The sequence below is a fragment of the Pinus tabuliformis genome, chromosome 1_2 (genome assembly GCF_031772625.1).
Source record: "Pinus tabuliformis cultivar Carrire ecotype Pingquan chromosome 1_2, CPIR1, whole genome shotgun sequence".
Taxonomy (NCBI): domain Eukaryota; kingdom Viridiplantae; phylum Streptophyta; class Pinopsida; order Pinales; family Pinaceae; genus Pinus; species Pinus tabuliformis.
In genome coordinates this window covers 1152997716-1153018450 of record NC_142298.1, presented here as the reverse complement: position 1 = coordinate 1153018450, position 20735 = coordinate 1152997716, and the positions used below count along the sequence as shown (strand labels likewise).

The 20735-nt window shown below is 42.3% G+C and overlaps 1 pseudogene; it reads left to right on the top strand.

Moving 5' to 3' along the window:
* Positions 1-19522: 19522 nt before the first annotated feature.
* LOC149210309 (serine/threonine-protein kinase TIO pseudogene) lies at positions 19523-20122 on the top strand (annotated as a pseudogene).
* The last annotated feature ends 613 nt before the right edge of the window (positions 20123-20735 follow it).

Here is a 20735-nt window from a genome sequence, read left to right as displayed (position 1 = left end):
GATCTAGATCCACCTTTCTCGAGTTTTGGGAGACAAACATCTCTATTTTCTAGGGAGTTGTTGGTAGCTACCCTTTTGTATAAATAAACATTCCAAAGAGCTCATTAGGATTCAAACTTTGTTTTCAACTAAGAAGCTATTGAGCTCAAGCACTTGTTACTGCTATTTTTGACTTGTTATGTGATGTATTTAACATTGATGCAATGATAATGAGAAGTTTCTTATTGATCCATCACTGAGTTAGTTTCAGAGGGTTGAGGCTCTTAGGTTTGGGCCCAACCCTAGTAGCTTAGGTCCCTCTTATGTATTGGTATTCCTTTTTAGCTTAGAATGTTTGTTAGTTTGCTGCATTTTATTAGAATATAATTCCTCAAAAATCCTGTGACTGCTACCTCTATCTCATCTCTCTCATGGGAGCATGAATAAAGGAATCTACAATCACAAACCAAAAATACCATGTTTATGATTTCTTGGAAAAATGTCTATATTAGTTATATTGTTTTTCATATGTTTGTTGTAGCTTAGAAGTTGATTCCTTTCATAGATTAGAGTCTTTGACATAAGTTAGATAGTTTTTAAATTCAACTCATCTTTTCCACCATTAGTTATGATATTTTGTGAATGATAAGAGAGAATGTGAATGTGATGTTGCAGGATTGTTGGATCTGTAGGAAAGGGGCCTTTTCACCATCTCCATCTAGGACTTCTCCACTGTCTTTTTGATGAATCTCAAATGTTTTCCTTGGGATCTATATCTTAGGTCAACGTGAATAGCCTAGGCTTAGTCCAAAACAGGTCTTCCTGAATTGTTGAGCTTGGCTAGGGGTGTTGGCCACCTTTCATCCATCTACCACAACGTCCATCCACCTTACCATCCATTGATCTCATCACTCTTACCTTCCAAATCCTCTTGGTAGCCTTCTTGTAGCATTACAAGCCTTCCTATAGCAATAGGGGGATCTTGTAGCAACGTCCTGTAGCAAACTATTTTGCCCTTGTTTTGACTTGTGATGCAAATTTGACTTAGTTTAGGAGTAGGTTGATCCCCCAGCTTGGACTCCATAATAAAAGGTAGTACCTAGGCCATTCCAACCATCCTTTTTCCTTAACTACAAGATAGAATGGAATTAATTTAATTATCACAGATTTAGAACAAGCATAACATTACTTTATATGCAAGTGTGAATTAGATAGATGATGCATGAAATCTTGAGTTATGATTTGGTAGGATAATTTCTTATTTACAAGTGAATTTGATAGCTATATGGTTGATTGCAAATAGTGTAGTTTCCTTTCTACAAATAGTATAGCTCTTGTGTTCTTTTATGGATTGATTCAGTAGCGTTTACAAGTTGGTAGCATCTACAAGTTAGGATATGAAAAACATTTACTTTTTCTACATTAGAGATAGCTTCTGAATTTCACTTTCAGTAGTTAATTTCCCCCTAATTCAGTCGAAGAATGGTCTTGGAACCATATTGATCAAGTGCCCTAGTTGAGGGTGGCATGGTTAGAAATCCATCTACTGTGTATATAGCACTATCATCTCGAAGTTTGTACAAACCCCAGTTTGATCAATAGAGTTGAGGAGCCCTTGGGAGTTGCAATACTCTTGGTGCAATAGCAGGGCTCACCATGGAGGTAAACGTAACTGCTTTTGATACCTTCGCTGGTAGGTTTGGGCCCTTATCATCCCAAACTACCTTTAGGAGGTCATTTTATTTGCTTTCTTGTATTTTGGCGTCTGGTCCTAACCACACAGAGTGGAAATACTTGGAACTTACTTGCTTGGTTGTATCTTTAGGACTTTATAGTGGAGTGTTCTTTACTCTTTTCTCTTTGTATTTGGTTGGATTTAGGTGGCTTTGTCTTTTAACTTTTGGACCTTTGATTCTGAGTGACTGACCAACCACTCCACTAGTCTTGAAAGGCTTTCAATCTTTCTTTTGAAATTGTGGATTTGCCTCCTTAAAGGCAAAGGTTTGATTGTGCATCTTTCTTCCTTGAAACGTCATTTGAAAAGTCCCATAAGGGAAGGATCTATGTATAAGTTGGGTATGGCCAATATTCCCGTGGAGGCCAACCAAGGGACCCCTTCAAAATGGGATCCTTGTGCTTTTCCTTTCTTTGGAAATGTTGGTACCTCGATTTCCACTTTGAATATTCCTGGATTGAATGTTGGACTACCAATTTGGTTGTGGTCCATTCCAAATATTCCAACTTGAAGCTTCTCATATGACTGCTTTATTTAAAGGGCATCAAATGGGTGTTAATTGTTCGTCTTCTTCACCAGAGAAATATAGGCTTCCTCTTTCTCCTCCATCTTGTAATAATAAATATAAAAAGAAGAGAAAGAGGAAGAATAAGAAGAAGAATAGTTCTCTCCATGAATCATCACCAACCTCTACTTTTCATGTTTGAGATGAGCCTTCAGCTGATGCAAGTCATGTTGGGGGTGTAATTCTAGTCACTGCAAGTCATTCTAGCGATGGGTCACCTACCTCTATGATTCATGATGATGATGACTCACCTGCTTCAGTGAGTCGGGCTGGGGGCACAAGTCTTATCTCTCTTGAAAAAGGGTCACTAACCTCTACAAGTCATGTTGGAGACTCTCCACCAACCACTACTTGTCATGTTGGGGGCATTGAGGTTGATAAGAAACATAGGTGTAGTATATTTAAACCTAAGTTCCCTTGTAAGATATGTAAGGGAGATCATCTTACTCATTTTTTTCTTGGTATTTCAGTGGTACAAAGGTTGTGGTCTGAGTCTTAAGGTTCTTCTACTCCTGAATCTATTATGGTTTCTCAACAATCTACTTAGTTATTGGTTGATGAAGTGGTTGATCCAGTGCAATCTTTAGCTGATCCCACTCCTCTTTTGTGGGGTGAAGTGCCTAAAAATGAAGTCTTCTTGATTTCTACTTCAGAATCTTCTAGTGTAGGGGGCATGTCGATCTCTTTGAGTGTACCCCCTCTAAGTTCTAGGAGTGTTTCCTTTTATTGGAATAACCTTTCTGAGCCTCATCTTCCTTCTGTTGCACCTTTGCAAATAAGGGTTAGAGTTAATTCCGCAAATGTCTATCGATGTATGGTGGATGAAGGTGTTGATTTTTAATGTACCTTGGACAAGTGGTTTCCCATGGGTTAGTCTCTACCTAGGGAAAAGTATCCAAAATAATTATTTTCCTAAGTGTGACTTTATAAAGTGAAAGTGACTTTATAAGTGGTAAAGTTAATGTTAAATTATAAAGTGAAAAGTGACTTTAAATTATTAAATGCACATTTATTCTCATCCCTTGATCTAAATGAATTTGAGCCATTAGATCTTAGGGTTGCCCAAAATTCATTTAGGGAAACAAAAGTGGGGAAAGAAAAGTGAGACTGCATTCATTCTTCATGAGTAGATTGGAGAAAGGAGGTTGAGAGCTAGAGAAATGTTCTGAAGGAGAAATTTGGTGAATCAAGTTGAAGGAGTGATTTCTAGGCAAATATGGGCATGGAAATCAAGGCATAGAAGACAACATAAGGTACAATACAAACAACATTGAATGTTGAGTTGCATGTCGTTCGAGAGAAGTTTTTGAAAAACAAAAAAATTGAAAAAAAAACGTGCAGTCTGTACAGTGGTATTGAAATTCATACAGTTCGTATGGAGTCTATACTCTAGAATCCATACATTCGTATCCATACAATACATATTTTCAACTTCAAGTGGGCATGAAAATCAAGGCAAAGTGGGCATGATTTTCAAGGAGTTTTGGGTTGAAGAGCTAAGTTGTATTTTGTTGTTTTGTTTTGTCTCCAAATGTATTTTTCCTGAACTTGAAAGATAAATAAATTTGAAGAGCTATTTAATAGGTTTTCCCTAGAGAAGATTGAAGGGGTTTTTTCGGGGTATAAGTTGACCAAAAATTTGTGTGTATTTTTTTATGTGTTGCTAGTCTGGTTATGTCCATATTTATTTTTAGCATGTGTTGACAGTCCGATGTGTTTTAATCTGAAAATTTCAACTCCAGAATTCTATAAGTTGAATGTATGTTTATGGGAAAGGTAATTTCACTGAATGGGAGTGATAAGGTGAAATTAAAACCGGGTTGGGATTGCAGGAAACGTTGTTTTAGTCATCAAATTTCAACATGGTATTAGAGTGACAGGTTGAAAATTGCAGTTTGAACAACAGACAGTAGTTAGGGACAACAAACAGTGGCTTGGACAACAAATAGTGGCTTGGACAACAAACTGAATTTTGGACAACAAACTGATATTTTGGGACAACAAACTGATATTTTGGGACAACAAGGTGAAATTTCACACAAACTCACTTTTGGGAGAACAAGGTGTGCTCGAAATTTTATTTCTCCATTTTCTTGGTTTTGTAAATTTTGGACAGTAGTCATGGCCATGTTCTTAAGGATAGAGGACAAACTAGATGGGATATCTGATTATGTCATTTGCAAGGACAAAATTCAGACAGTGTTTGAGGAGGCAACATTTTGGCACATAGTGCGGCAAATGGTTGTACCTCCTACTCCTGCGGATGAACTTGCTAAATTCACAAAAAATAATGCAAAGGAAAAAAGGATTTTGATGGGCAGTCTGAAGGATCATGTGGTTCCTTAGGTGAGAGGAAACACATATGCATATCGGATGTGAACAGTTCTAACCACTCTCTATCAAAGTACCAATCAGAGAAGGAAGATGGTACTCAAAGAACAATTGAAGAACATTAGGATGACAAAGGTTGAAATTGTAGTTCATTATCTTGGCAGGTTCAAATAGGTAAGTGATGGTTTGAATGCTATTGGTGAGGCAGTTTCACCCATAGAGTTAGTCAGGATAGTTGTAGCGAGACTTTCTAAGTCTTGGGAGGTATTTGGAGATGATGTTACCTCTAGGGAGAATCTTCCTAATTGGGACATATTTTAGGATGATTATGTGCAACATGAGATACGAAAGACTGGCAGTGGTGGGGTGAAGATAGTAGATGAGGAGGATGTGGCCTTGACAGTAAAGGGGGAGAACAAAGGGAAGGCCAAGAAAGGAACCTCATCATATGGGGCTAAGGGAAGGGATAACAATAATAAGAAAGATACGGATATATCCAAAGTCAGATGTTGGGCATGTCAGAAGATGGGACACTATGTTACTACATGTCCTGAGAGGAAGAACAAGGGGAAGAAGGGCACTGTAGCTTTAACAGAGGTGGACAAGTTTGCTTCACAGTTTGACTAGGAATTTGCATTTATTACTTCCACATTTAGTAGGAGTACATCATCAGATGTGTAGCGTTTGATTTGTGGGGCCTCACTCAGGTTCAGTGTTAGTTAGCCAAACAAATCCCTACACTACTGGTCCTTTCGGCATCAGCCCGCAAATTGCGGACGAAGTCTCACCTGAAGCAATATGGGGGGATGCTGGAACCAAGTTTCTGCACCTTGAGAAGGTTGTGATGATGGTTTATACCCTCTGTTCCTGCTTTTGTGTAGGTCACTAAGATTTTAGGGCTCTATCAATCTACTCGTTATTCCGACCTTCAGTACCTCCGCGAAATTGTACGATTGACCTTCGCGTAGCCTTAACCCATGGTCCAAGTACTTCTGCGCTGCTATGTCAGTGTATTGTATAGGTTCCCAAGTTATCTTAAGTGTTTTACTTATCTTACTATTTAACCACAGTTAGCGTCACGTAAATTGATATCCTTACTTGTGTTTAATTAACCAATATAGTTACATACATTCGCACATCACATGAAAATTGTAAATTAAATCCAAAACGCAATATAACAAGATGCATTAACAAGAAATAAATACACAGAATTTTCAAAATACTTCTCTTTATTGATATCTTCAAATTAATATAGAATCTATCCGCCCTGCACACATAGCTACAGGGGTCCGTGCACTCAGCTATGGACTTCCACCCTAGGCCTCTGTGCACTCAGTTGTAAAGCCTATACCTACGCTAAGACCTGAAAACAATTAGACTCCAGTGCTTAACTCCTTACTGCATTCCTTGCTATTCCTTAACACTTCTTAGAGCTTACTTACTTAGCTCCTTTTTATACAATCCCATGGTCCGCAAACCAAGGGTGGATCTTTACAGCCGAATTTACACTTTACAAAATAAGGGCAGACAACCCTCTATGTCTCTTGACACCTTTGTGCTCCGTGACCACAAAATGAGGAGACTTTACAACTTTATTACAAAATTGTTCCAAAACATGGGTTAGCCCCAATACTATCCTTAGGGGAACCCGTTCCCAACAGGTCCCCAACACAAACATGGTGACTCGACCTTGAGTCACTCTAGGGGTGCGAAGATCTTGGTGCGAAGACCTCCTAGCCCGACCTGTATGATGACAACCTCGACAGTGCATTGTACGGTTGCCTACTTCTCTTCTTCAACCAACTACTCGGTCATTGGTCCTGAACTGTCAGCCTAAGCTTTTGCTGAGTTGCTTGCATATTAGCAAGCTTGCCTTCAGTAGAGGTCGTGACTGAATAAGCCTCATTCAACAAAGGCTTCAAGCACATTCAGCAGCGTCTCTTTGTGTTGTGCTACATCTATCTGTTATTTCAGTGCTTTGGCCTCCTGCAGCTTCGCCAGTCTTTGTGTGAGAGTGATAGTGTGCGATGTACCTTTTACTTCGTCATAACGTTGTTGTAGTTCTTGTGCCTCTATCTCCAACCACTGTACATTAGGGTCCTCCTGCAAGCTCATCAGGGCCTCAAATGACTGTTCAAACAACCGTGTGCAGTCATTCAGCTACTGCACTGTCTACCACCACTATCACCTCTATGATAGTGGTTTCACGCTGCTCCTTTACTTCTGGCGGTGTTGAAGGCTGGGCCTTCAACTGTAAATCTGCAATCTGTAGGTTCAACTCCAGTTGAACCCTAGTTAACTATGTTCAAGCATCACACACCCCTATAGGAAGCTTGCGAACGTGCACCTTGACCAGTTCTCCTTCAGAAATGGCCAACTCTGAGACCATTTGGCATGTCTCCTCCATGACATGAACTATGCGTTCATTTCGGTTAGTTACCTCAGTCATGGTAGTGATGGCAGAGTCTCGTTGTAGGGCTAGCTGCACATTATTGATCTGTTGTTCACTGATTACCTGCACAGCGAGGTGTTCATGGGCTCTCAGCTCCGCGATCACTCCATCCTGGAGTAGGTGGATCGCCTCGCTAGGGAGCGTTACTAATTTCAACCCAACTCCCTTGAGGGCATTGATAGTGGGCCTATCAACTTCATTTTCTGTGTTCAGTGCTCCATCCGGCAGCACTATTGCTTGGGAGACTGTCGCATGCAGCATGTTAGCAGCTTCTGAAGTATCGATAGCGAGGCTGGTGGACACCGTTCCAACTTGTGATGCACGAGACTGCAACTCCTATAGACCCATCCGGATGGCCCCCAATAGTAGCTACTACTGCTGCTCAAACTGTTGTAGTGCCTCCGCGGTGACATCCCACATTGTGTCTCCAATGTCATTCAAATCGCCCTCCGGGAGGGTGATTAGGTCCAACGATGCCTTACTAGCCTTAGATTTCTTCCTTGACCCCACTTTTTCTTGTTCCCTTGGATGCTTGATGCAGTCCGATGTCATCTGTGGGTTTGCTCCATGCTGTTATGTTTGCTCGTCTGTTTCTTCCTCTGTTTCGGGTGAAGGCAACCTCGCGCCTTCATCAGAGCCATGCTCTATTCGCTTGTCTGCTTTTCCTTCTGTTGGGAATCATTGCAGTCTGCCTGGGCCTTGTCAGTAGCCTCCTTCTTCCTCTTCTTGGCTAGCTATGTCATCTTGAGATTGGTCTCCTCCTTTTTGCGTTGTGCGATAGACTTGCTTGATCCCACCGCCAAGTCTGAGGTAGTGCGCCACTCTGCCGGCTAGTGATCAAGTACTGCATCAATCTCATCATTCGTTGCCAAGTAAGGCAAGTCATACCATGTCTGCTCAGGGTCCTTCCATGCCCTGATCGATACGTAGTGAAACTTTTCCTTGAACTTTGCACATTGCAGTTGGGTAAACACAATAGGTGACAACTACAGTTTGTGATTGATAGCCATGCGGATGTTCATTTCCATCAAGATCCAGAAGATCTTGATATCCTTGATGTGCTAAGCATCCTTGGTCGCCCACAGTAAAGCGTACTTCACTACTTCTGGCAGGTCTGACGACCGAGGGGAATTGACTTGGTTGCCCACAACGAAGTGTATTTCGCTACTTCTGGTAGGTTCGACGACCGAGGGGAATTGACAATCTTCCGGCAGCTCCTAGGCTACCAGCACAATAGATAGCAAGAGCCTCACATAGTGGAAGGTCTTGTTGAGCTCCTGTGCCTTGCGGCAATTTGCAAGGAACTCATTGCAGAGATAACGTGCCCAATGAAGCTAGACTCATTCAGTGCAGTGGGCTGCAAGAGCAATGACTGGTGTCGACATTTCATCTGCACGACACTTCCTCATAACCTTTCCTGCCAAAATCTACGTGGCCACCTTGACTGCGGAGTCACAGATACTCGAGATGGCATAGCCTCACAGCTTCTTCACGAGCTTGAATTTCTCATTCATGGCCTCTGCGAGGGCTAGCTCGCCACCTTTTCTGCCAAACATCATGGCCGGATTTTCCCTTGTGTAGGGTAGCCATGTCATCATATGGATCAATCTGTCGGTGATGGGTATCGACTCCTCCAGCCTGTTAGTGTCAGTCTTTCCAGCCTTCCTACAGTGATCAAATATGCTCTTACAAAGTGATTTTGAAGTGTCCAAGTCAAATTTTGTCATTTCAAAGAGTTTTCAAGCAAAATTTGGTCACTAGGCATTAGGTCTGGGGTTTGCCCAAATGGCGGTCCATGTCATTATTCAGCTGAGTTTATCATCATTCAGAGGGTTGTCATTATCATCTCAGTGTCTAATGAGTCATTTCACACCTTGTTCATGCTTCATGTTGCGCCCAGGCAAGGTCATTTCCCTCTCCTAGGGTTTTGAAGGCAATTTCTCTTGGATGGTCAAAACACCGGCAAAAATTGTTTCCTGATGTTCATACACCTTCCCCTATCCTTAAAGTACCTTATCAAACACTTCCCATCCCTTAGATCTGCCAAATTCCTCATTTTTGCACAAACCCTAGTTTCTAGCTACAACTTGGCAATTTTCTAGGTTTGGCCTGTGTTTTGCCCTTTTCGACCCCTTCCCCTCACTCAATCTCTGAGATTCCACTTTCCCCTGCTTCCTAACATCCCTCCCCACTCCCAAAAATTTCCCCAAGAATTTAGAAGCCCTCTATCCCCTTCATTTCGCTCCATTTCGACAAAATCCCTTGTTTCACACATCGGGACAAGTTTCACTCAAAAGCTGTTTCTGAGCAATCAAAGATGAATTTTGCAAAACTGAGAGAGGTGTTTGTCCACAACATGCCAAGGAATAAAAACCTCTTTCACTTTTTACACAGGTGTCATGGTTTGAGAGAAATGTCAAAAATACCGGCGAGAACGAAGGTGCTCCAAGGATGGTTGGCCAAAGCACAAAAACGAAGGAAAACGCCCGATCCACTCCAAACTTTGGCCAAAGCCTCTTTGACTGAGCATGGTACTTGATTGGGGACTCCCAGCCCAAATTTCAAGAAATTTGGAGAAAATTTTGTCATTTGTGAATTTTTTGTGCAATTTACAGGTTTCGGTCATTGGAGTGGTCTCACCCCGCGCGCGACCACTCGGGAGGACTGCTCAGAATCACAAAAAGTTGACATTTTTGGAAAGGGCATGCAAAAACTAGAATTACCTATACTTGGGGTCAACTTGATTTTGATATTTGGGCCTCCAAAAGCTCAAAATACATCAAAATTTTGACTTTCTGCCCACTTTTTGAGTTGCAGAAAGTGACCTTGGGAGAATTGACTTTTGAGGGGTCAAATCAACTCCAACTCCAGAAATTCCACTTGGGATGGAATTTAGACACACAGAGCTTTCCAATGAGCCATCTTGCACTTGATTTGGACAACTGGAACCCACTCAAAAAGTGCTGCAAAGGGGCGCGACCACTCGAGCAGGGGGCGCGACCACTCGAGCTAAAATTGCCAGTTTTGACTTTTCAGGCCTGCAAACTCTGTTTTTTACCTTGGTTGATCATTTGTACTTGTAAATGATGGATGTATGGATAATTTTCATGGCACATTGATAGATTTAATCTCTCTTAACCCTTCTAGAAGCTTCCTTGATGTAAATAGTGAATATTTAATGCATGGATGAGTTAGCTAAGTTTTAGAGGCAAGTTGTTTTGACTGCCTATTATCTAGTGATAAGTTTAGAATTAGTTCAAACTGCTCCTAGGAAGCTGAGCTCGACCCCTAGAGGTGGGGAAAGGAGTTAGATGGTCTATATTATGCCTTCTCTTGCTCATTTTCATGGTTGGACTCTTGTGGGAGAAGCATTATTGTATATTGTACATCTATTACTGCAATTTAAGGAAAAGGAAGGCCAGGGTTTTGCAGACATCATTGTGGATTCTTGTGGATTGTTGTGTTGATGGTGTGTTCTTTACATGTTATTGTAAGTGTGTTTATGTGTTCCATCTCTTTCTTTGCGGCTAATTGAACAGATGAAGTGATAAAGTTTCAATTCATGCATGCCATGCTCAACTTTTAATTTTATTCAATATCTATGTTTTCCACTGTCTAAAGAGGATTCAAAGTTGTTGTTTGCCCTCTTTAGCTCCTCCTCTATCATTCCTGATCATCCATCTCAGATTAAGGCAACAGCACTCACTCCTACCTTGCCCCAAAGATCCCCCTGCAAAAACTGAGCCCAATCCCCACACCCTGAATTGCACTCCCTCCAATTGCCACCAAAAACCCCAAAAATCTTTAAATCAACCTCCCTTATCAATTTACTAGCCTAAAATATTTATTCCTAATTGGTCAGCTTATCATATTGAAAGATCTACCGAATCTGACCCGAGAGAGCCTTCTCATACCTCGTAGGGCTAGCTACGAGGTGAAATGGTTTGATGTAGCCTTGAGAGTTTGTCTATCTCAACCTAGGTGAATTCCAAGCACTAACACAACCAATAACACCCATTGTGCACCAATCATAGCAGCTACTTGATGACCAATACTGTAATGGGGGTGAGATTGTAGTGTGGCACCCATAGCAGGTTGAGCAGACCTGCCTTGTCTACTCCCTTGAGCCACTTTCACGGTTCCAATGTAGTCATCCTGGTGGTTGTGTCAATAATGCAGCACAATAGCTACTTTGTCGCAAAGTGTGGGAACTTCTCATGGTCAGCTAAGTCCCAATCTTCTAGTTTCAATAATGGAAACTGCCCCAATCGTGGTCCTTCAAAGACAATCTCGTCTTGCAACAGAGGGGCATGCAAGGTGACCTTGCTCTCGTCATTGTCCTTTGGCACCTTGGTCTTGCCCTTGCGCGGAGGGATGTACTCGGAAAATTTATTGATAGGGTCAAAACCCTCGGCTTCAACTTTCTCCACTTCTATCCACAAGTCCTCATCATCCATCAGGATGCCCTAAATTTCTTCCTCCTCCGGCTCCAGGTTAATAGTTTTTCCCTTTTCATGTGTGGTGGGTTTGTCCTTCTGTGGGTTTCGTCTAAGCGACACCGGCATTGGTATCACAACCTTCTTGCCCTTTTTGTCCTGCGCACTTTCCTTGGTTGTGTCAATAATGCAGCACAATAGCTGCTTTGTCGCAAAGTGTGGGAACTTCTCATGGTCAGCTAAGTCCCAATCTTCTAGTTTCAATAAAGGAACCTGCCCCAATCGTGGTCCTTCAAAGACAATCTCGTCTTGCAACAGAGGGGCATGCAAGGTGACCTTGCTCTTGTCATTGTCCTTTGGCACCTTGGTCTTTCCCTTGCGCGGAGGGATGTACTCGAAAAATTTATTGATAGGGTCAAAACCCTCGGCTTCAACTTTCTCCACTTCTATCCACAAGTACTCATCATCCATCGGGATGCCCTCAATTTCTTCCTCCTCCGGCTCCAGGTTAATGGTTTTTCCCTTTTCATGTGTGGTGGGTTTGTCCTTCTGTGGGTTTCGTCTAAGCGACACCGGCATTGGTATCACAGCCTGCTTGCCCTTTTTGTCCTGCGCACTTTCCTCAGTTAGGGTTGGCTTTGGTCTAGGGGTCTATGGTGATTTGGGAACTTCAACTAAGATCTCTGAAACCTCTGGAGCAACTCCCTCTACTTCCCTAACAACCTCTGGCACAGCCCCCTCAGTTTTCACTACTTCAGCGCTCATAGCCTTTGTGGGCATCGACATGATGCTATGCAACAACTCCTGTGTCTCCTTTGGAAATGTCTCAAATACTAAACTTGCTAGTAAAGCTTCAAAGTTTTCGCAGTTTATGTGCGCCTGAGAGATTAACAACTCAATTCTCAAAATGCCACGTGTTTTTTTACTGGGTAGCCACCTATAACTTATAGGCACATTCAAGTTCAAATCCGACCGTTCCCCCCACATTCGGTTCATTAATATTGGATTGGAGGCAGATTTCCAAGGATCTTACCCATAAAGTTTGTCTTAAATGCCGGTCGCTCACTCCATTTGGCTGCATTCTTACTATCAAATCATGAAAAGTGACTTTAATGGTCACTTTCCGGCTGACCTGTGTGATTTCTCCCTGGGTAGCGCAGCTCTCTTGGCGCTATCATGAACCATGTGACATTTCGTCGTCCCACACAATTCTCCAATCACACAGTTCCCCAACCTGGGCAGTGTAGTTTATAGTCTCATGCCTCCTTTCAGCTGCCTGGAGCGCTAAGGCTGTGCTACCCTCATATAGTCATCTGGCTAGATCACCAGTGTATGGCTTCAATCGGCTGCCATTCACCATTCCTGGGAAGGGATCTCCATTCAATTTAACCAAATGAACTACCCCAATGTCGGTAATCTCCTTAATGACATAGGGCCCTAACTAGTGCATTTTGAATTTCCCTGGAAATTTATCAAACTTGCTATAATATAAAAAAACTAGATCATTTACCTTAAAGGTGCGCAACTTAATGTGCCAATCATGCCATGCTTTTTTGCGCTGCTTTTGGACCTGTTGGTGAAATCCAGCTAGTAATCTCTTTTCCTCAAACTCATCAAGCTGTGCTAGCCTCTCTTCTAGGGCTCTGTGATTCATCATACCCGTGAGTGCTATTATGTGTAGACTAGGCACAATGTATTCCATGGGCATCACTGCTTCAACACCATATACAAGCCTAAAGGGTGTATTTCCAGTCAACTTTTTGCATGTCGTCCGATAGGCCCATAGTACTGCGGGTATGCATAGGTCCCAATCAATTCATTGAGCGTTGCAAACCTTGGTCAATGCGTTCTCCAACACCTTATTGAATGCTTCAACCGTCTGATTAGCTTGTGGGTGATAAGGTGTGCTTTTTTGGTGATATACCTGAAATTCCTCCGTAAGCATGCTGATTGTTTTGTTTAGAAAGTGCGTACCACGATCACTCATCAAAATATTTGGACACCCAAATCGCATCAGTACATACTCAAAGAGGAACTTCACAACAGTCGTGCCTATGAAATCCTTCACAGACTGTGCCTCCGCCCATCGAGTCAAATACTCAGTCGTGGTGATAATGTACTACACTCCTTCTTCTTCCCTTGGGGCTGAATGGGTCCCACAAAGTCTATCACCCATTTCTTGAAAGGTTGTAATGTCATTTATGGGTTTAGAGGCAACTCATCTCTCCGTGATGGCCTGCCAGTCTTTTGACACACATCACACACTTTGTAGTAAGCTTTTGAATCTGATGGAGGGTTGGCCACCAAAACCCCACACGTAGAATCTTCTGTGCGGTCACTCTTCCCGTATAATGGCCTCCCATGGTGCCCCCATTAGCATCCGTGAGGATACTGCTCCTTTCAAACTTTGGTACATATCGTCGTAATACTTCGTCAGATCCCATTTTGTACAGATTTCCAGCAATGACAAAAAAGACTACTGCATGTACCACTAACTCCTTTTCTACTGGACGGTGTAACCTTCCAGGGAAGTTCCTGTCATTAGGAAGTGTATGATGTCTTCAAAGTGTCCATCCACAACATGCACTGTAAACAACTATGCGTCAGGAAATCCCTCCTCCAAATTAGTGGGCTCTTCCCCTGTTTCGATGCATGACAAATGGTCTGGTCTCATGCTCAGTCGTCCAGGCTTCACAATATCCTAAAAATCATACTCCTGGAATAATAACAACCACCTACAGATTATCCCTCCCAACACAGGCTTATTGACTAGGTATTTCAACGCATAATGATTCATATACATATTAAAATTTCCACTCAACAAATAGTGTCTAAACTTTTGGAGCATGTATACCATGGCTAACCCTTCGCGCTCAGTGGTGGGATAGTTCTTCTCAGCCTTGAATAACCTTCTGCTTGCAAATGCTATAGGCTGGTCCAATTCTCCTTTGCTAGCCTGTGTCAGTACTGCTCCCAGTGTTATACATGACGCGTCTACATGTACGTTAAACTCCTTCTTCCAATCCAGGAAGAATAAAATTAAGGCGGTGACCATTTTTCCTTTCAGTACATCTAAGCTCTTTTGACAGAACAAGTGCACCGATTCAGGTTGTGGCTTCGCTCCATAATCCTTAGCCCATTTGGCCAAGTGTGTGCACAGATCATCCTTCCCATCATATTTTCCTGTCATTCGTACCTTTGGCTTCCCAAAGTGTGTTCGCATCATCCTCCTACACTCACACCAATGGTCAAAACCACCCTTATGCATACCCCACCATCTCACAGGAGTAGCGTGCAATGCCCAATCCAAAGCCTGGAAGCACTGCTTCTCTCGTACTTCCCTCTCAAATGCATCTAAGAATACATTTACACCATTCAAGCCGTCATAAGTGGGAAAATATCTTACCTCTGATGATACATAGTGCAGCGATCGGGTCATCATGTTACAGCTCAGTGTGGTTACTTCATGTAGCCTATTCTGCCAACGCTCTATTTCTTCATCAGAGTCTGAGGTATAGGAACTCTTGCAATCCCATGTAATTCATCCATCCGCTGTCGGATTCACCCAATCTTGGTCTCACGCTGTTATCTTATATATGCAATCCAAATCATCATCGCTCTCATAATTGCAAACTAGTTCTGTATAACGAGATCCTTCAACGGGATCTAGGGGTACTATTACATGAAGCAATTTCTTTTCAAATATCATCTTTCGCTTCTTTAAGTTGATTACCCCATTCATGTCAATAGCCCAATCAATGCCAAGGAGCACAGGGTGGGGGTTGCTGTCATCCAAAATTTCTATAACTTCAAAGTCAGCCAATGTGCTCGCACCTTTAATGTCTACAGTTACTCCTTGCAGCTGTCCCATGGGGATGATCTTATGCTGATTTTCCATCCTTAACTGAATCAGAGACCACTGGAGCGCGGGTCTTCCCATTCGCTCCCGAGACTTCTTTGGTAAAACATTCACTTCTGACCCTAGATCTAGAATAATCTGATCCATTTCATATTCTCCTATCTGCGTGGTTAGTCTCATCTCTCGTCCTATCCTTCCTTTATGTTTACCAATCTTTCGTACAATGTGTGGTTCACCCGGAGTGTTTCCGACACATCTATTTATAAGCTACTGTAACCCCTTCACAACCTTTCTATCGCGCAACAGCTTCATGCAGGTCTCTAGAAATGTCGTAAGCATAGAAGGGTCCATTTCCTGATTAGGATTATCCCTACTCCTTGAGGTAGAGGCCTCAACAAAGCTCTTCTTTGCTTCCATGAATGTTTCGTGTGTGCGCTCCAAATCAAATTCAACCTCCTTTGTAGGAGCTTTGCGAACCCATCTGCTATCTTTGGGATGTTTCCCCTTATCATCATCCATTGCAATTCCAGTTCAGAGCACTATATTCACATTCGGATCCTCCTCACGAGGCTCAATCCTCATCATCTACAGGTTCTGAGTCGGCTGAGGTGGTAGCACCCCTTTGTCGCATATCCTCACTATTAGGGTAGGATAGTCTTTTGTCTCATGATCAAACTGAGTACAATATTTTCATGACGGATGCATTGGGTTAGTGCATTCATGGGCATACTGTCTTGGTCCTCTGTAATTGTAACAGATTAGTTGTCCCTGACCTTTGCCAGGTCCTCCTCCGCCTCAGCCTCATCCCCGCCCCTGAAACCCTGTTCATGCCATCCCAACGCTCTGGTTAGGGGGCCACATTTCTGCCTGAACTCTATAGATGGGTGTTATGTCCATCATTAATTTGTAACTACGACAGTTGCACTCCTCATGCCCTACTGACTTGCAGAAGTTGCAAAACAATTGTTGCAGTGTTTGTACACACTTCTGCAGCAAATGATAGTTATTTGTCGTATGTTTTCCTGCTACCTGGCATATAGCGCACTACAACGCAGGCCCCTCACTTGATCATGTTTGGGCTTCCAGCCTCAAAGGAATTAGTCCTCCTCCTGCAATATAGTTCGCAAAGACCAACCAGTGTTCTTTGTCATGCCCCTAACCTTTACATTTCAGGCACCATATCTCTTCGCGCACCTTCGGTCAAACTATTCTGTCCTGTGTCAAACTTTGCATTTCGAGGCAAAGATTTTGCAACTACGCATGGATCTACTAAACCCCCAGATTCAGATCTTGCATCAACGTTTCATGCAGTCTTATGGCAATCTCCAAGGCCTCTGCCTGAGTCGTAATCATTTGTTGTGACAGTGCAACCCTTAGGTGAGGCAGGAGAAAAAACACGAACCATTCGCGATAATGTCCATCTGTTAAGTTCATATTAGCTTCACGAATTTTACACTTCAATATCTAATACAATTCCCAAGGTGTCTCACTTGGTTTCATCGCAATTTCCTTGATCCCCACAATCGAATATGCCTCAGATTGAGGCCTACTGAACTCTTTATTCAACATGGTTTGGATCTCTGCCAACCCAGCATTTGGGTTATCATTAGAGTACTTGATGTACCAAGTTAGCACGCGATCCTGCAAAGCACTAACCAATGTTGCCTTCTTCATGTGATCATCTGTGACACCCTGAGCTTCCCATACAGCTTTCACGATGAACCAAAACTAGTTTAGGTCCTCATTTCCCAAGCCCTTAAACAAAGGTAGCTTCACTGAATTTTCCATGTTGAACTGCGGTGGAGGTGGTGGTGGTATGGGCAAAGTCACAGATGACGGTGGTGAAGTTGGAGGTGGTGTGGGTGGAGGTGGAAATCATAGGAATCTCTATTTTATGAGCTGAATTTCACTTCACGGAGAAGCTTGTGCTACTCCCTCTTCATCACCCAACGACAGTGAAATCAGTGGGCTATATTCAGGACCCTTTATTCCTTCGTTTATATAAGTCTTTCCACTTACCATAGCTCTGAACATCAAGGTAGATACATAACCCATTTTTTGCACAATAACATCTTAATCCAGGTATTTTAAGACTTCAAGTACTTACCTCGTGGACCATTGAAAAAACGTCGCTCCGTTTCGCTGTAACTAACTGAGGTATCGACCGCGAATTCAGTCACAAATCCTCCTATGATGAAATTGAGCCAATGATCGATAGTGTGGCTGATCTTATCCTCAGAGGCTTCCAGTTTCTGTACTAAATCTAGGGTCCAGACAATAGGACTGTCAAGCCTCCACCTTCCTTGGCTATCCACTAGCTTCGCGATCCACTCATATAAATCAACTGGAAAGGAACATAAAAAGATCTCATTGATTTTTGTATACATGTAGCTATCCAAACATTGTTCCTTTGTTAGTTGTGGATTTTTGTTCTCCTGTGCCGCAAATTCATAGATCTTCCTATGCAAACAGTCTTCGACCTCTTTCTTAGTTGGATTCCAGTTGTTATCACTGAAAATTCTGTTGCCAAATTTTTTTAGCCTAGCTTAAGGACAAGGTGTTTTCGCAGCGCATGAATCCTTTTTAGCAGTTTCGCAGCGCTACCTGTTTAGGTGATTTCGTAGCGTGCTACGAAATTGGGGATTTGTTCGAGTTTTCAGTGGAGACCCAAAATCCTAGCATGCCTATTGAACAGAGTTCTGAAAGAGGAAGTTAGAAACACTGAAAAGGCGCTTGGAAGAAGTGGCGGTGTTTATGTTCCTCCTTTCAAGCTGGCGCAAATGATGAAAGGATTTATAAGATAAAAGCAGCTTGGAATATCAACGTATGTCTTGGGATGCTCTTTGTAAAAATATCATGGGCTTGTAAAAAGTGAACGCATCAAACATTAAAAGCATTATTTCAGCTTAGATGCCTTTCCACTAGCTGGCAGAAGCATTACAACACGGTTGTCTGAGTTTGACATTATAGCAAAACAAGTGGAAGCAGGGGAATGCTGGTTCTCTAAGTTGCATTGTATGTGGCAGAGTTCAAAGGGCTATGGATCTTCTCAAAATGGTACACGCAACAAGGAACCTGTTAGTATTGAGTTACGGGAGACTGACAAGCTTATCAAGGAGGTGGAAAGGGTTTTTAGAGGTGATCATCCTGATCCTACCAATGTAGAGAAAGCTAAGGCGGCACTAAAATAGCATGAGCAATCTCTTTTTGAGGCAATTGCACGCCTTGGTGATGCATCCGATGAAGAAGATGGTCGGATGCTTCATCCTCATTCTTCCCATATATACATTAGCCAAGAATGCACAGCTGTGATTGTTGGTGGAGGATACTTTGGCCTTGAACTGGCTACAGTTTTAAACATTAACAAGTATAAGGTTAAATGGTTTACCCTGAGCTGTGGTGCATGCCTCGTCTTTTCACTAGTGATATAGCTGCTTTCTATGAGGGCATAAATGTTAGTAGAATTTCCCCTGTAACTTTTGAAAAGAAGGCACATGGTGTAGGATTGCCTCTGTCGCTTCGAATGTTGAAGCGGAAGCAAAATAACGAAAGGGGTGTTAGTCCCAAACAAGAAGGGTTCAGAAATAGCTTGGCAGAAGCGGTGGGGCATACTGTATGTAGCTGCTGAAGATGCTGTACATTTACTGATGGTTGGGTTTGCATTCCAATCTGATCCTACGCACCCTCCGGATCACCGAACGGGGCCACTCATTCTCTGTTCATTCGACGAAGGTCTCTTACTGCTGCAAGGAACTTATCTCCGCCATTTTCAATAATTTGTAAGATGGGCGTGGAAAATTAGCATGTTGTAGAGTTAGTTGGTGAAGGTTCTTTTGGAAAGGTGTTCAAAGGCAGGTACAAGTACACAGGGCAGATAGTTGCTATGAAGTTTATCTTAAAGCATGGAAAGAGTGAAAAAGACATTGACAATCTGAGGCAGGAAATTGAGATATTACGACAGCTGAAGCATGAAAATATCATAGAGATGCTAGATGCATTTGAAAGTCCACAGGAGTTTTGTGTTGTCACAGAATTTGCACAGGGTGAACTATTGGAGATTCTTGAAGATGACAAATGACTTCCTGAAGCACAAGTTCAGGCTATTGCTAAGCAACTGGCGCGGGCACTTCATTATATCCATTCTCATCGTATTATACATCGTGATATGAAGCCTCAAAATATTCTTATTGGTGCTGGAGGTGTTGTCAAGCTTTGCGACTTTGGATTTGCAAGAGCTATGTCTTGCAATACAATGGTGCTTCGTTCAATCAAAGGGACCCCGCTTTATATGGCTCCTAAACTAGTACGCGAACAACCATACAATCATACAACAGATCTATGGTCACTTGGTGTAATCTTATATGAGCTTTTTGTTGGTCAACCTCCTTTTTATACGAATTTTGTCTATACGCTTATTCGGCACATTGTTAAGGACCCAGTTAAATATCCAGACAATATCAGCCCTAATTTCAAAAGTTTTTTGAAGGGTCTTTTGAACAAGGTTTCACAGAATAGATTGACTTGGCCTGCACTTTTGGAGCACCCATTTGTACAAGAGAGCCAAGCAGAGATAGAAGCTAGAGAAGCACGTGCTGCAACTGCTGCTGCAAGAGGATGTGATGCAGCTTGGAGGGGTGAAGTCAATATTGTGATTCCCTCACCTGCTCGAAACATAGCCAGTGCACGTAGCAGTAGTTCCATAGGAAAGACACAGACAGATGATGCTTCTGAAAAGTCACAGAAACTTCTGCAAATGACTTTGTGATACGGATCATTCCAACAGTATTATCCTTAAAAAGAACATTTCTGGATCAAGAAACTTTTGTGGAAGCATTATTATTACTTAAAGTTTGGGCTAGACAGAGAAATTCTATCAATGGACCTGATTGTTTGAATGGATTCATTATATCTATAATTTTAGCATACTTAAAAACAGAAGGAGGTGGAAAGCGCATCACAGGCCAAATGACAGGGTTTCAGGCCTTTCGTGTTGTCATAGACTTCATTGCAATTTCCAGTACTTTAGAGAAGGGTATTTTCATGCAATCTCAGTCTGTTGGCAATGTGTCATTGGAGCTAAAGAGAAGGCTTCTACAATTCTTTGACGTTGTAATATGCGTTTCAATTGGATATCTTAACCTGGCATTTCGAATGACCGAGAGTGGACTGTTGAGCTTGTGGATGAGGCAGCACGTACCCTGAGATACATGAACAAATGCAAGGACAAAGGACGAGACAGAGATAAAAATATATAAAAAGGGCATCGATTTTGTGTGCTTCAGTTCTCAATAATCATGTTAGGCCTAAGCTTGAGGTGATCATTGATGAGGAAAAGAAGGTAACCCACTCTAGCCTTATGGAGGATACAGAGAATGTGA